The sequence below is a fragment of the Catharus ustulatus genome, chromosome 1 (assembly GCF_009819885.2).
Source record: "Catharus ustulatus isolate bCatUst1 chromosome 1, bCatUst1.pri.v2, whole genome shotgun sequence".
In the NCBI taxonomy this organism is placed as follows: Eukaryota; Metazoa; Chordata; class Aves; order Passeriformes; family Turdidae; genus Catharus; species Catharus ustulatus.
The window spans coordinates 107880252-107896569 of record NC_046221.1 but is presented as its reverse complement, the minus strand read 5'-3'; the positions used below and the strand labels follow the sequence as shown (position 1 = coordinate 107896569).

At 40.1% G+C, this 16318-nt stretch overlaps 1 protein-coding gene across 1 annotated transcript in view; it reads left to right on the top strand.

Moving 5' to 3' along the window:
* The first annotated feature begins 394 nt into the window (after positions 1 to 394).
* ANKRD12 (ankyrin repeat domain 12) overlaps positions 395 to 16318 on the top strand; it is a 59916-nt gene continuing 43992 nt past the window's right edge. Inside the window, exon 1 of the mRNA XM_033052735.1 lies at positions 395 to 508. The gene's annotated coding sequence lies outside the window, so the exon portion shown is untranslated. The remainder of the gene's footprint in view (positions 509 to 16318) is intronic.

Sequence of the window (16318 nt, the reverse complement as noted above, 5' to 3'; positions counted from 1 at the left end):
CGTCCGTGGCATCCCGCGAGCCCCTTATTTCCCGTCGCCCTGCAGGTGTCCGCGCCCGTCTCCTTCGGGATGGGGACGGCACTGGGAATGGAGAGAAGCGGTGCGGTGCCCACCCCGCCCCGAGCGCTCTGTCGTTGGCAGCGGCACCGCTCGCCCGCGTCCCGAGCCCTGCGCGAGGCCCACGTGGGCGGCGCGCGGCCAATGGGAGCGCCGCTGGGAGGGGGGCGGGGGGAGCCGAGCGGCGGCGCGGGGTGTGAGGGAGGGAGTGAGGGAAGGAGGGAGAGAAGGAAGGAGGGAGTGAAGGAAGGAAGGAAAGAAAGAAGAAGGGCGGGCGGGGTGTTTGCAATCCCCGACAGCCCCAGCGCCCGGAGCCGCGGCTGAGCCTCAGCCCTTGGGCACTGTGGGCGGCACTCGCTGCCCTGCCCGATTCCCCGCGGCCGCGCCGTCCACAGACACAGGAGCAGCAGCCGGAGGAGGACGCGTCCCGCTGCCGCGCTCCCGGGAGAAGGTAAGGACCGGAGCGCACCTTCCCGGCGCGCGGCGGGATCCCCCGGCCCCACCCGGTGCTCGCGGGGTGCCGCCCCCTTGTCCCTGAGCCCGGGGAGCGCCCACCCGGTGCCCGCCTCGGCGGTGTCACCGCTGCCGCCGTGTCCCCCCGGGCTGTGGGCACCGCGCCTCCCGCCCGGCTCCGTCCGGCCGCGCTGTCAGCCCGTCAGCGCCGCGGCGGGAGCCATGGCCGCCGCTGTCACCGCCTGGCCCGCCGAGCCTTGCCCCTGCCCCGCCGCCCGGCGTGAGGGGCCCGCCGCCTACGGGAGGTTCCCGCGGGAGGCCGGGCCGGGAATGTGCGGGGAAGGTGGGGAGGCGGCACGGGCGAGCGGCGCGCGGGTGCCGAGCGCGGCATGGCAGTGTACACACACAGAGCACACACAGCACACGGACACACACGCACATAACACACACGCCCCGCCTCCGTGTCGGGAATTTCGGCTGCTCCCTGCAGCCTCGGGAGTTGCTCCGCCGGTGCCGACCCCGCCGAGGCTGGCTGGCTGCTCGGCGGGATAACGCGTTCCCTGCCTTCCCTGCCAGCGCCGGGCAGCCGCCGATATGGATGGAGCGCGGCAACTCGCGCTGCACAGGTGACAGCAGGCAACAAAGGAAGGGCAGGGAATGAGAGGATGCCAGGCTCAGTTCTTCATTCTAGTCCCTGTCAGACTCTCGAGGTACCATTGATAATGTTCAGTCTTGGGTTTTTTGTTTTGTTGGAGGGTTTTTGGGTTTGGGGTTTTTTTAATCTTTTTTCTTCCCCCTAAAGGTTGTGTATGTGATAAGAAATTAAAGGGGTTTTTTTTTCTTTAAACTCCCAAGTAAAATAAATATTTTGCAGAATCGCAGAATCAGTTAGGTTGTAGAAGACCTCTGAGGTCGTTGAGTCCAACCTGTGAGCAAACACTGTGATGTCAAGTAGACTGTGGCACTAAGTGCCATGTCCTGTCTTCCCTTAAACACCTTCAGGGGCCCTGGTCCCACCACCTCCCTAACCAGCACATTCCAATATAATTATTACTATTATTTAATATCAGTGTTATTAGCTAGAGCTCCTGTGGAAATTGCCTGGACACTGTCACTGTGTTCCATACCTTTCTTCTGTGGCCTATGTGATACGGAAGAAAGGGAGTCTTGTGCCTCTGAATTACAAGGTAACTCATGGGATCAAACAAATCTTTAATGGAGGAAAGTGTGTGAGTGGTGATGGTTATAGGAACAAAAAGCTATTGGACAGATGTGGAGCCGTCCAAATGTACTTATGTTCCAGGAAAAAATTCTCTAATCTTGGAATGCTAGGAAAGGGTGAGATCATGATGTCTATAAAAATCATTAACTATTGTTAAAATAATTGTTTATTAACAAGCCATGATTTAGAGGTTGGAGGCACATCCTTCTCTCTTAATTTTGAAACAGTAAGGGTGTGGGTGTTTTTCAGCATACAAGTTCATGGTAACTTGGTTGTCCTCAATTCTTGGTTACTGTAGGTAGGGACATGGGTGAGCTGCTGTGCAGGTGCCGTGTAGCTGCAAGAAACCTGTGTTTTCTTTATTTCTTTTGCTGTAATCCTTTGCTATAGTTAGCTGGGTAAAAGTCACCAGAGCAACAGATCTTCAGCATTATCTGAGATGTCAGGGTATTTCAGCTGTTCTTACTATTTGAGGTCTGTGCAGGTGTTGTGTCTCTTGCTTTTCTTCATTCTTTGAGATGGAAATTCAGACTCCCTGCTGACCTTGTGACTTGATCAGCTGGGGACCTTAATGTCACCCTCTGTGAATTTAGTAGATTTCTGGTGCAGGCTTGAGAAACAGTCTGTTCAAATAAAATTGTAGGGTTTGAAGTACAGCAGAATATTTCTTTGAGAAGGTAATGGTGAAACCATTGATTGTCTGTGTCTTTTTACACTCCACCTCCCCCCTTAATAGTTCTACTTTTCTGTATGTGTTGTGCAAGCTAAAATGTCAAGGAGTACCAGTGTTTTTCTTGGCACCCAGAGGACCATGTGGCTTTCTTGTGGCAATGTCAGCTTTTCAGTGTGTGGTGTGTGAGTCTCTTTTCCTATTTCCTGGCTTTTCTGTAGCAATCACTGAGTGTGGGCAGTTGATCAGAGAGTCTTTGATTCTTTCACAAAGATGACAGCTCAGTCTTTCAAATATAAATATTTCTGCCTTTCTATTGCCATCTCTTTGTGTGTTCTTCTCCCACCCAGAGGATTATTCAAAATCGTTTGTGAACTCAGAATTCTACACACATTAAAGCTTAGGACAGATGTTGTGTAAGAAAGCAAGCCCCATGCCACAAACTGAAGTCTGTGTGCAGTTTCTTCCAACAGGCTTGCACAATAGGTGACTTCTTAGAGGAAAGGGCCTTTTAATAAGCAGGCTAAATGAGTGCTTGTGTTAAGCTTCTATGTTTGCTTGGTGCTAGTTGCAGGAGGTATTGCTATGTTACCACTTAACCATATGATTAAAAGCTTACACTGAAAGTTGAATATCTGTGTTCATAAATCAGTGGTCACCAGTGATTGTCAAAACCAGTTTCTTTACTTACTTCTTTACCCTTAGATGTCTGTTTAAATTGCTAGAAACTCCATAAGCTGTTACAGCTTTAACTTAAGTAGGTCCTGGATATCCTTTTTTATGGAAATACAGGCACCTAGAAATGACTGAGTTAGAACTTCTTCCTTGGTATTCAGAACTTCTTCCTCAGTATTGGGCATACAGGCAGGAAAACTAATTGTATTTGTTGAATTGATTGACCATGTTTAGACAATCTTAGGCCAATGAAATTGCCTGAGAGTCTACTGGAGTTGGTCCTCTTTAAAACTGGAAAAAACTATTGATCACAAAATATGTAATGATTAACCTGCTACCACACTGTTAATATAAACACTCCGAACAACCTACTTGTAACATTTTTTGGATCTTATTTAGAAAGCGCTGGGCTGGGTATGACTGTTTGGTGTTTCTTCTTTTCCGTGTTCTATTGCAGATGGAGTATTATAAATGTTGATTGGTCATTTAGTCTCCAAATCAAACTATTTTTTAACTACATCATTAGTCTCTACTTAGACTCTAGTGACAGATGGTATGAAATAAATATTAGCACAAACTCAGTCTTGCATTTTGTGTTATTACACTGAATGATTTTATTAACAGGATAACAGAAGTCAGAGCTCTGCTAACATCTATATTTTTTTTTCTTGTCAGTTCATTATTATTCCAGAACATAGAAAAGTCCTAAAAGCTCTTCTGTAATCTTGTGGAGGCAGTTGAGGACCTTTATTGCCACCTTGCTTAAAGACTAAATATTCATGTAGAGACATGAAGCCCTTGAGAGTATGATTTTGCCTTAGTTTATTTTAGATTATTTCCCTGGATCTGATGAAGCATCCTTATGTCTGCTGCAACTGCTTTTCTCTTTTGCAAGCAACAAATGTATAAGTGCTCCTCAGTTTCATGGCTTCTACACAGTGCTCTAGGTAGTGATAATGTCACAAGAGGATTGATTTTACACTGGTTTATGTTAAGAAAAACCATTAGCAACACTAGAGACAGAATTAGGGGCTATATTAGAGGCAAAAACTAAAAATGGACTCTGGGGAGGAAAACTTTATCTATTTTCTCCTCTGATCCTGTATCTGCTTTTTACCCATGAGTAGCTTGCTGGAGTTAGAGAGTAGTGGAACAGCTTTTCCTTGCATTATGTCTTACATTCATGAGGCTGGAAAGCGTCAGAGGTAGAAAGCACTTTTCCCCCCCTCTTCTGTGGGCTTCAGAATGTATTCAGTGCAACAAATCCCAAATAAATCTTACATATTTCCAGGTGTTCTGTGGTAGTTCTTAAAAAGTTCCATTGTTTGATGACAGCAGAAATGAGCTTGTGTATAAAGACATTTCCTATGGTTTCCCTTCTCTTTCCAAGCCTTTTGCATTAGTTCTATTAAAGAGGTGTCTGGCTATCAAACCTTTCAAGCTCTGTTGGCCAGGTAATTGTCTTAGCTGGTTTGTGGAAATGTCTTCTTGTTTGCTTCCTTCAGTAGTCTGTGCAACAAACAACTGAGAGAAGTCAACTTTCTGTGGTTCTCTGTACTCTTCAGCAACCTGCTAATCTGGGTTCTTACTACTAGTTTAATAGTGAAGGGAAAATGGACCTTTCATTTCGTGTTATTTTCTTTTGTGTGTGGATAATGCTACTCTATTAATCTTTTGACTTCAAGAAGAAACAGGTGTTTTGACGCCTGTTTTACCTTTTTTAAGCAAATAAAAAAAATCTTGGTTTTTGTCTTGAAAATAACTGGTTGTTTGCTTTCCAGTTTCTTCTATTCTCCAGATGATACAGTAAAACTTCAATGAAAGTTAACTGCAGTACTCACTGTAGTTTTACAGCCTTAAATAGTTATACTTGTCTTCAAACAGTATTCTGCTTGTTCTCTGTTTCCTCTCCATCTGTTCCCTCGCTATCTCTTTTCCCCTGAAGAAAGATTATTTCTGTAGGAGCTGACAGATGACTTTGTTGTTATTTTTGTGAGATTTGGTGATGGCCAAGAGGTGGCAATAAAGCATGTTGAATATCTTGCATGTCTTCACAATTTAGCCCAGGCAGAAACTTCTGTTAGCCAGTTGAGAACCCATGAGTAAGCCAAGATTGCTTTCTGTCTTGCATCTACTGCTTTAGATTCTTCTTATGAATGGTAGTACTCCAGCTACCTGCTTTACCTGTCCTGAATCCTGCTATAGCTGAAGGACTGTGAGTAGGTGTTAGCAGTTCATCTGTTCTTAGCCTGTGAAGGGCCTTTTGTGTGTGTTTTATGTAATGTTCTTTCTGGCAGTGCTGCAGGTAAGTTGTGGGTTTTCTTGATTTTAGATTGACAAATTATCATTAGTTTATGAAGATTTAAAGAGAAATTACTGAGGTAATAACATATGGCATAGTTATGAAATCTCTTGTCCTGGAGATCTGTAGGCTAGAGAGAAGGTAGATTCCTATGGCAGGAGTTGAAAAGTGCTTGGCAGTAGGTTTGCTTATCATATGTTTGTCTAAGTACTGATAAAAAGGCTTTTAAGTTTTATTCTGGTCGATTCTACATATTCAATAGTCTTTCTTAATTGAAAAATACTTACTTAGCTACATCTTTAAGTAATAACCAGTAGATCAAACCTGACGTTTACAACTCCACTTCTCCAAGTAGTTTAAAGAGTGTATCATATTTAGCTAAACTGTGCAGGTGTTTCCTTTGAACCCATAGCTCATCCTAAAAAAGACTCAAGAGGAAGCACCTGTGAACATTCAAGTTTATAGACTTGTAGCTTTAAAGGAAGGACTAATGGATTTTGTCATAAGTGCCTTTGGCTCCTAAGAGCCAGAGTTCTTGGGCTAGCATATTCTTTTATTTCCCTGGAATAGAATTCCTCTTTGTAGAATCAAGGATCTCCTTTCTCTTGAGAGACTATTGAGAATAAAGAGTGATCCCTTTAGGCACTCCAGAGACTTATCTGTGTCTGATTCTAAGAGGTGAGGTGGTTTTTCCGTGTAAAAGTTCATGTTGACACCTAGGTCTTACCCTCAGTAGGAATACAATGTTTGCATTCTACACAGTCGTCCTGGTACCATTGGAGTGTGACGCCCGTACTCACAAGATGCACCAGTTCTTCTGGCCACCGATGTGGGGATTTGTTAGAATAAATGCTGTCCTGACTACATACATAAGTTTCTGGAGAATATAGAAGGCACAAACCTTTGCCTATGCTGAATATGTCAGCAGGAGGAGAGAACAGCCTGTAGCCATCCTGCTGCTGAGGTGAAGACCATCTGCATTTCTGATTCATGGGACAGAATAACAGACTAGATGAGGTCAGGAAGCCCATCTGACCCCACCATCTAGTCCTTCCCAGGCTCCCTGCAGGCTAGAGCAATGTGCTTATGGTCATAACCAGTTGAACCTGGAATTTGGCCCAACAGTGCAAGTAAAATATTATCTTCTAATTTTAGTTAGTCTGTTGGGATTCTTTGCTGAATGTATTGTTGAAGGCTTGATAAATTATAAAACTGTCAAACTTTTTTTTGATTCAAATATGTAATAGAACTTCTTTTTCAGCTGTTGTAGTTAATGTGTTTTTCCTAATTTTTAATAGTCAAAGGATGTATTCTTCTTGTACTGCCTCTGTGTGGTAGTCTTGTAAAGCTGTGGTACATTCTACCAAGTTCTGCTGTATAGATTCTTAATTAAGTAATTTTTTTGAAAATTATTTAATTTACTAATTAGCTGGTTACCTAAGTCAGACTTCTTTGCACTTCATTTCTCCTGTTAAAAATTCAGTTTCTGATATTTGTTTAAAGAAGGACAAATACATCTATGTCTTCTGTACGTTACTTGTGCTATAACTTAATGGAAAAAGTCTCTTCCGGTGCTTGACTCTGAGTAAGCTTGTGAGTGAGAAACTGAAAGTGAAACAATCATTTTCTATTGCCGAAAGAGAAATGTGAAAAGTAGCTGAAGTATAATTAACAATAAGAGAATTTATTCAGAAATTATTATTTTAATATTGAGGCCATCTGCAAAGGAATTTCGTCCTTCTTTATGACCCTTTGTAATTCTTTAAAGAAGAAAAACATTTATTCAAGCTGTTCTGTTTGTACTGGTTCTTTCTGTTTGTTTCTTTCCAGTGATTCCTTGCAGAGCAGCCAGACTGTGAAAGAACAGTAATGCTAGTACCCTCCTTGAAAAGACAAAGGTTTAATCTGAGAATAGAGAAATGCACTTGAGAATAATACAATACTGACAAGTGTCCTTCAGATTCATCTTGAATTCTGGCACCCGTTCAGTTCCTTGCTGGCTCACGTGAGGGAATGCTGTAGAAATAATGTAAATGGTTCAGAAGGAATGATGACCCTTGTCACTATGTAGGAGCCACTCCTGCCACGCTGAAATGAGAGCTGATGTCTGACTTCTGAAAGGAAGATTTGTCACCATTCTGGGAGAGGCAGTGCTTTTTTTGTTTGTTTGTTTCTGTTTGTTGATAATGCCAGGACATTACCAGAAATAACCCTATTCCTAAATATTCATTTCTTACATCTTATCCTTCCCATTTTGTGGTAGGGAACATGTATCTATATGCATAAAGAGAAGCTTCAACACAAGTCTCTCAGAATCAGGGAGGAGTTTCTGCTTTTAAATAATTCCTAACCATTCTTTAATGAAAATATCATCTGGTTTATGTTATGCAAGTTCCACAAACTTGCAGCTTTTGTACTTTAAGCTGTTCAATTTAAAAACAGTGTTTTCATAAAATGTAAATGCTTTCAGTGCAGCACTTTTCTTGGTTATTGAGAGGAAATTATATGAATTAACAGATAGTGGTAATAGAATGGTCTGCCTTTTTTTGCAAGATAATACTGGCTTATTGGTAAAGATTGTGCCATTCCTGTACAATCTGGGATGCCACTGTGATATCAAACATTCTACTGTTTTATGCTTTTCTAGAAAGTAACCTTTTTCCAAGCCTGTTGTGAAAGTTATTAATTACTTAAGACTATGGGTTTGCAAGTTCATTTGTAATATATGTGTCTACTCTACATGCTTCCCTATTAAGCAATCCCACAGCCCTTCAAAAACTTCTCTGAAATACCGGAGAATTCCATAATCTTAAACTGGTAGAATTGCTGTTCTGAAAGTCTGTTCTGAATATAGACATCTGTACTATTTCTGTATAAATCAGAGTACTTACTATAAAGAGTTCCTTGGCCCTGTGTGTTCCTTTTACTAAACAACTAATATTTAGGATTTCAGACTTGTAAAACTATTTTTGTTCAAAAATTTAAAAAAGAAGTCATGGTATTTGATCCTACTTTCCTGTTTCTTCAGGTACCTTCTCATCTATTTCAACTCTCTGTTTATATCAAACATTATTTAGGGACCCCTGTTGCAAAGCACCACCTTCCCTGCTCACCTCTTTTCAGCGTTATGCCATCCTGTCTGTCCAGGTCGTGTTTGTCAACATTGTTTTTCTCCCTAAATAACATTATGTAAACAGATTAATTCCTAAGGCTTTTTTTTTTTTTTTTTTTTTTTAAGTATGGAAGAGAGAGAGTCATCTGGGAAAAGAATTCATCATCTCCCTCCTCCATTTTCTTTCTACCTTTTCTCAGTACTGTACAAGGCTTTGCTGGCAGTTTCTTGGTGTCTTCTTTTGCATGAGTCTTGGTGCAGATAGGTTTACACAGGTTTAGGGTCTTTGAATCTAAATAATTATTTGAGAGTGTCCCATCCTTTTAAAGATATCTTTCTGGATACTTGGTCTTCAATAATCAGTATATTGCTATGAGATGTTAAAGCTAGGCATTAGCCTACCACACTTGGTTTTGTTGTTTTTTTTCTTTAGTTCTTCCCTGTTCAATAATCCATGTGGAGGAACTTTAAAGGCCATTTATAGATACCTCAGATCCTTCTTCTTTTCCTCTGTCATGCTCTGCTGATAATTTTTAGGTCTTACATGCCAAACAATATTTAATTGGTTGACATAGCACCTGCAAGGATATTATGACAAAACGTTAGTTTTTATGCGTTTTTTTGCAGTGCCTTGGAAAGACATAAACAGTAATTAATTCCATATGAGTTTAGAAGTGTGATACCAACAAACTGCTTTCTTCTTTTTTTTCATAATCTTGATGTGTGGAGTGACATTAGCAGTGGGAGGATCTCAGAATCTGTTTGAGACTGGAAACTTCAGAGAAAGTAGAGGAAGGAAATGGGAGGAGTGTGTTGCAAAAGAAGTTAAACGAGTGCTTCTTGTCTGTATTTGCATGACTTCTTGCTGTGTTCTACAGTGTGGCTAACCCTTACCTTCTGCTGTACCAGAAATGCTGTCTGCTCTATATTGGAGCAGCACTGCTCATTTGCCCTACTGCACACAGCAGAATTGCATGATGAGTTGATGAGTTTTTGTTGACATTCCACTTTAAATGGTAAACTGTATGAATCTCTGGGATTAAATGCATTTGTGCAGTCTAGGTTACTGCTCCAAGAGTCCTGTGGCAGAAGCTGGAATAAGTTCTCTAACTTAGGAGGAGCTTATAGGAACAGGGGATCCCATGTTGGAGGAAGCTGAACACTGACCCTGGAAATTATCTATTTTTTCAGTCTGTTTTGGAATTTGTGTGAGCTATCGGCTCTTTATGAGCTCATGCTAAGTATTTTCCTCGCGTGGGAATATCTGCTTTGAGACTGACCTCTTTCCTCCTGCAGTGGAAGGACTAGTTGCTTGCAGAAGTTGAAAATTAAGTCAATAGTATTAACTACCATCAAATGCAAAATAATCTGAAAAATAAATTCTTTGATGTTACAAGTGTGGCAAATTGGTCAAACTCCTCACTTGATTTTTTTCTTCCCTTCATTATTTCTGTCAACCTAATTTGCTATCTGTAAAATGAAGGAAATAATGTATTTTCATCTTCCAGCAATATTGTGAAAATAGATTAATATTTGTGAAGGGAGATGGAATTTTGATTTATGAATAGTAATTTCTTTGGAGTAGTCTGGGATAGGTACTGCTCTTTATTTAGGATGTTGTTGGGGTTTCTATTTTAAAAAAAGTGGTAGACATTTTCTTCCCTTTATGAAGGTAGAAATCAAGACAAGCTGAAATAGCAGGAATCATATTAAGAGTGAGAAATAGATTCTCTTTCTCTAGGGGCAGGTGAAGCCACTTGCTGCAGCTGTTTGTGGTCATTGGTTCCTCAGAACTTCACTAGGCTGTCAGTTGGTTTCATTCTGACAGGTAGATTTTGGAATTTTAGTTGAGAATTTGTGAGGCAGGAAATATCCAACCTACTGCAGAAGAAGTTTCAGTCCTTACTTGGCTGACATTTAATGTAATTGCAAGAAAACCTCTGAGAAGATGTGCAGGGGTATTCCTAATGCCAAGCTGTGACATGGAAGAGGAGTAGTCTCTTGCTTATATACAGCTATTACTGCAGCATCATCTTTCTAATGAACCATGTGTATGAACCCATAGTACCTTTAAACTTCAGTCCGTGTAAAACATCTCAAAGACGTACTGGGGTGTGTTGTTTTCAGTCAGTGAATAGGATTTTGTAAATTAAGTCTTGGGCCAAGGATTTTTCTTTTTCCATGGTGTGCTGCTTGTGAAGTGCTGCTGCATGATTTGTAAGTGCCTACAGTTAGGAAGTTTTGTACTTTCTGTATTTCTTTTACTGTGTTTTTTGTGCTCAAGTAACAAACCCAGCCTGATCTGTGTAAAGTTCAACTAAAGCTGAAAATGTCTGTCTGAGTGGCTGGATAACTGAGAGACTTAAATGGACCTCTGAATGTCTCTTCACCTCAACTACTCTTTAATTCTATGTACAATGAAGTTCTTGTATTCTCTAATAAGCATGTGTTTAGTTAAAATAAGAGGAGAAAAATGTTACTAAAGTTTAACTAGAAAGCTGTAGATTCAGTCATGCTCTTTAATAGAGAATATTTGTTGTAAAGAGGTTGACAACTCTAGGTGCTACTACTACCGCAGAAATCAATTGAAGAGTGTTGGGAAATCTGTGGAACTTGACACTTCAAGCACAGGTAAACTCAAGCTCTTAAGATAGGGATTATCAGTAGGAACCCAAGGTCCTATATAGGCAAGTGCAACAAAACCACTGCAAAGGTTTTGTTTGTTTTCTGCATAGGAGAAAGTTGCATGTCCTCTCTTTTTTTTTTTTTTCCCTCTTCCTAGTAGAAATTCCTAGACTATGAGATACATTTCTTATTTTGGTAGGAAGTAGTGGTGAATTCCAGCTGAAGTATTGGAAAATCTTTCTTGCTGCCTGAGTGTTGGCTGTTTTTTAGGGCCTTCCTCCTATCCCTGTACAGTGTAGTCTGGCATGCAATGAGTAGGGGCTTCAGAGTATATTAAAAGCTGTTCTGGAGATTGTGAGTAGTCACTACCCATGCCTGTTTTACTGTTACACTTTATAAAAGGACACCTTTATAAAATGGAATTCAAATAAGTAGTTTATTTTGCTTATTGTAGAAACATTTGTACAGTTCTTATGTTTGGATCTTGGTATCTGAACATTTCAAATTCAAATGCAGGAATGCTGTCTGATAGGATGTCTGTTCCATATGTTAACTAGTGTCTGAGAAGTCTCCAGAATAATTATATATATATATATATATCCAATTTATCCCATGGCACATATTTCTGAAGTATATGTTTATTATGCTGATGCTTTGTTTTATTCAATTTTTTTTATATATCTGCTTAAATTTCATAGGGCAAATAGCTGCAGGGGAGAGGTAAGGCACTGTTTCTGAGATTGCACAATAGGTACAGCAAAGGAGTAGGACTAATCCCAGCTTTGCATTTTCTAGGCACAAAGTTGTCTCAAGTATTGTGCAAATCTTTAAAAAAATCGTAATAAAAAAGAATTTCTCACTTCTGAACCAAGAATGTTTTGTCATATTTTTATCGTCAAATGCTGTAAAATCTGCCAAATTTGTGACTCATGTCTGTGATGGGTACTGCATTTGCACTTAATACAGCAACAGACTGTTGCCTTAGGCACATTAGTTTGAGACTGTGTTGGAGCTTAGTTCTTTCATCATAACCCTGACACTGGAATGTGCACGCACTGAACCGTCGCAATTGTGTGAAAAGACCTTGTGAATATTTTCCAAATAAAAGTGGTCTTGTCACCTTTCATCTGCAAAAGCCACTGCATGTATCATTCAGACAGTGTTCTCTCTAACATACTAAGTTACTGCACTACCTAAAGTCAGTAGTGGTTGGTAATTTATTTGCTGGTTACTGCCAGAGAACTGAATTGTGAGTACAATGAGACACCATGGAGTGCAGGGCAAAAAGAGTCTGGTAAATTGTTCTGTTTGTTGTATTTGAAGGTATTATAGTGTGTACCACATTCAGGAAGTGGTGATGGTAAAAATACAATCTCAAATAGTACGGTGTACACAAATAGCCTTTTATTTAATCTTTTCTTATGCAGAATGTATTTGCCTTAGAACTTGTGAGGAATAATATGACTCTAGCCTTCAGCAGGAGGCAGGCTTGCCAGAAGGGATGTACTGCAGTGTATATTTAGTCCATTATAGCTGCATATATCTAATGCTTTAACAGCTTTGTAGAAAAAATGTTCTACTGCTTAGATTTCATAGCTATTCAACTTTGACTTTAGCACCCAGGGAGTTAAAATGTTCCCTAATCCTACTTAGCAGTAAGATATGCTGGACTATAGCAGCATTCTCAGTTGCTAAATGGTTGAGAGGAAGTCTTTTTTGCAGGGATCCATGTAACGCTGTTTTCATAGGACTTGTACAAGAAACCTAAAACCATTTCTGTTCAAATAAAGCCTATAATGACCTTTTCAGTGTGTTCATTGTAAAGATCAAATAAGCTGCTCTAAATGATTATGGAATAGCTGTGTTGTAGTTTTCTGCAGTGAAGACCTTGGTACAAATATTTTTCTGTCTGTAGTCACTGAAATTTTGACCTTTCAGAACAGTATTTTGTATGATGTTCTATGAGATTAAGTGCTTGCTCTCAGCAAATCCTTTACCAGCATTTTGACATTTTCATGAGACATCAGCAATGTTTGAGACTTCATTTCTGCAAGTATATCTGTCCAAGGAGGTAGTGGAAAAAGGAACACAGGGATAAGCTGGTCATTCTCCATTTAAACAGAAAGGATATGGAATGCTCATGCTTTTTTACAAGGGATAGGAGTGGCAAGACTAGAGGTTTTTGTAATACAGGAAAAAAAAAGTATTCTGGGGAAAAATATTTGTGTGTTGATCATGGAGTCCCCTGTGCTTTCCTCCCAGAGACGATCCCTTCTTGGCATTGTCCTCTCAAACCTCTCTCTCGGCTGCCTCCTTGTCACAGCCACATTGTCATTTGGCTAATCTGAAGCTTTAGACATATTTCTGTGTGGGAGTTACCAGGTTAAAATACAGATAGATGTTCATTTTGTAGACATCACGTTTAAATTGCAACCCAGAAAAGTCTGGCCCTGTACTACTGGACTTCACTGCCCTTCCTACTGTGTGTTGTAACCTGAATGGTGTCTTTCCAAACAGTACCAAATTGCTGGCCTTGTGACTCTTAGCACATCCCCAGCCTCTAACTGAAATATCATTAATAATCTCTTGTTCTGTCTCAAACCCTTTTTTCTTACTGGACACTGTAGGTGAAAAGGTAGATGTTGACCTGATAACATGTTCATTTACCAGGAGCCATTTCATTGTGTAGCAGTTGGCTCTGGTTGAGTAATTGTGCATAGAAGCACTGAGTTCATAAGAATAAAAGAATTGGCAGTGCTGTTACATCTCCCATCACACATTTCATTTAGCATTAATAATTAGTTAACCTCTCTTTTGGAAAGAAAACACTTCTCTGAGCTGTTAGCTGAAGGATGCTTTTGTTGTGAAATAAAATACTGAAGTCATTTGCACTTTCCTGATAAGGAGAAGAAAAAAGAACACAGAGTGTTAAACTTAGTTAAATGAACATCTTTTTGCTAAAGCTCTGCTTCTTACAAGATTTAAAAATACCAGTTTTCTGTAGCTTTTTGGTCCTTTGTACCATTCCCATTCCCTCTCTCCCAGTGTGTTAACCTCATCTGTCTTTGACACACTCCCACCAGAATGCAGATAACATTTGGTATGGCTAGGCGTGAGCTACCTACATACTTCTTAATTAGCCAGTGTGTACATACGGATTGGCCAGCTGGCTTTCTCTGAACAGAATACGTAATGTTGGCTTTTGCCTGCCTTTCCCTCAGTTCAGCTGTTCTTAGACATCTCTCTTGTACTCATCCACTAACTTTTTTTTTTTTCTTTTGGTAGACTCTTAGTAGCTTTGTGATCTAGATCATACCAGTCATTTCAAAATAAACTTGGAAGAGACAAATTTCTAGGGCTGGGAAGGAGGAGATTGCGAAGTGAAAATCAGGTCAGTCTTAGTTTAAATCAGTGACTATCCTCTCTTGTCACTGTAGTTTAGTTTGCTATGTGTAGTGTTTTCAGAGCTTGATTCCTTCTGGCTTAAGCTGGGAGATGTGTTTAGGAATTTTTTGAATGTGCTCCAACCTTTAATGTGCATTTAGTACATGGAACTGCACTAGAAATAGTCCAGAGCTAATCTGCTAAATGTGACTAGTGTATATTAGGGATTTTTTTTACCAGCTGTTCCACTTTACAGATTTGGTCTTGACAATTCTTTACTTCTTGCTAATTTAGATATAACTGTAGTTGTCATTTTCAGTAGTTTAATTTTATTAAAACATTCTGAAGCATTTCTGTCAACTATTTCTAGCAGAAACTTGGTGTAGTTGATTCACTGTTTTCCAGTCTGGAGTAAATCCTTATTAAAAGAGAGATCTTTTAATTATTATTACTATTACTATTTTTAATTTATTATTGGTTGGTTTTTAGTTTGTTTTTGTTCTTCTCTGTAGATGAAGATATGGGAAGTACAGGAAAGCAGAGGTAATTGAGAAGATTGCCTTACTCTAGACCCCTGCTTTCTAAGTGTAAATGCTTTCTAGAGCAGGAGAGTAGATACAGTGTCTTGGAAATTAACTCATCTACTACTGGTATTCTCATAGAAGGTTAATCTTGTGCCCCCTTGCTTTGCTGGAGTACTAGCAGTCAGCTAGCCTTCAAGATCAGCTGTACAACAGGGCTACCAAAGAAAACCTTCCCAAAGCATCCTGTAACATTTTGCTGTAATGACACTGAACCAGAAAGGAAACAAGAAGTTCAGTGAGCACCAGAACTAATGCTGCTTAATTTCTTAGCAATTTGTGTCTTGTCTGACTCCGGTAATGTGCAAGTCTCAACTGAAACTTCCCTCCACATAACTAAGAGAAAAAAGGAAAATCGTTTAAAAAGGCTGTCTCATGTGGAGTTTTCTTACAAGCACTATGTAATGAAGCTGGTATTGAAACCTTCCCATGCAAAAAACAGTGATGGATTATTATTTTTATTCTTATTATCCACTGGCCGGCCACCTTTTCCCATGACATTTGTGAGTGCTTAATGTATTTGAAAATTTCTGCTGCTGTCAAATTTAAAGAAAATCCATCTACAGTCTTGGAAGTCTGATAAGCGAGTCATATATATGCATCTAACGCAAACCCACGGGCCTTAATTTTTCAGAAGACCAGGCTGAAAGATGCAAAGAGGTGAATGACAGTGACAACAGCACCATTGTAATTCTGCATTAATTCCCTGCTTTTTTACATAGGTAAAGACAAACTTTTTCGTCAGTGCTAGTTGTAAGCTTATACAGTAACTTTTTGGCATTAGTAACTTTTTGGCTAATTTTCTGTAGCTAATTACATCTGAAATTCTCGTGGTTGGTAGATTTTTTTTGGGATTGTTTTTTATGTCCAGGGTTATTTATATGAGATAATCCTGGCATTTTATGTCACTGCGCATAGATCTGTCTAAATGCTTACCTTTGTTACTTCAAGGAGAAAACAGAATTTTTAGTTCCTTACTTGAAAACTGACTGAGAAAAGAGTTCAGCAGTATTTCCAGTAGTATGACTCATGATTGGTAATGAGTGTGCAGAAAAGATGTCCAAACATAAAATAATAATATCTGATTTTGTTTCTTTAGAAGTTTCTTTAGTAGGAAGCAGATTCTGTTGTATTGAAAAACTTGATACCAGTTTGAGGGAAAGCACAGCTGTGTCTGTATGTCAGATGAAAAGCAAGGACACTGCTTGTTGTGACAGAGGAGAATAATTTGAATGTA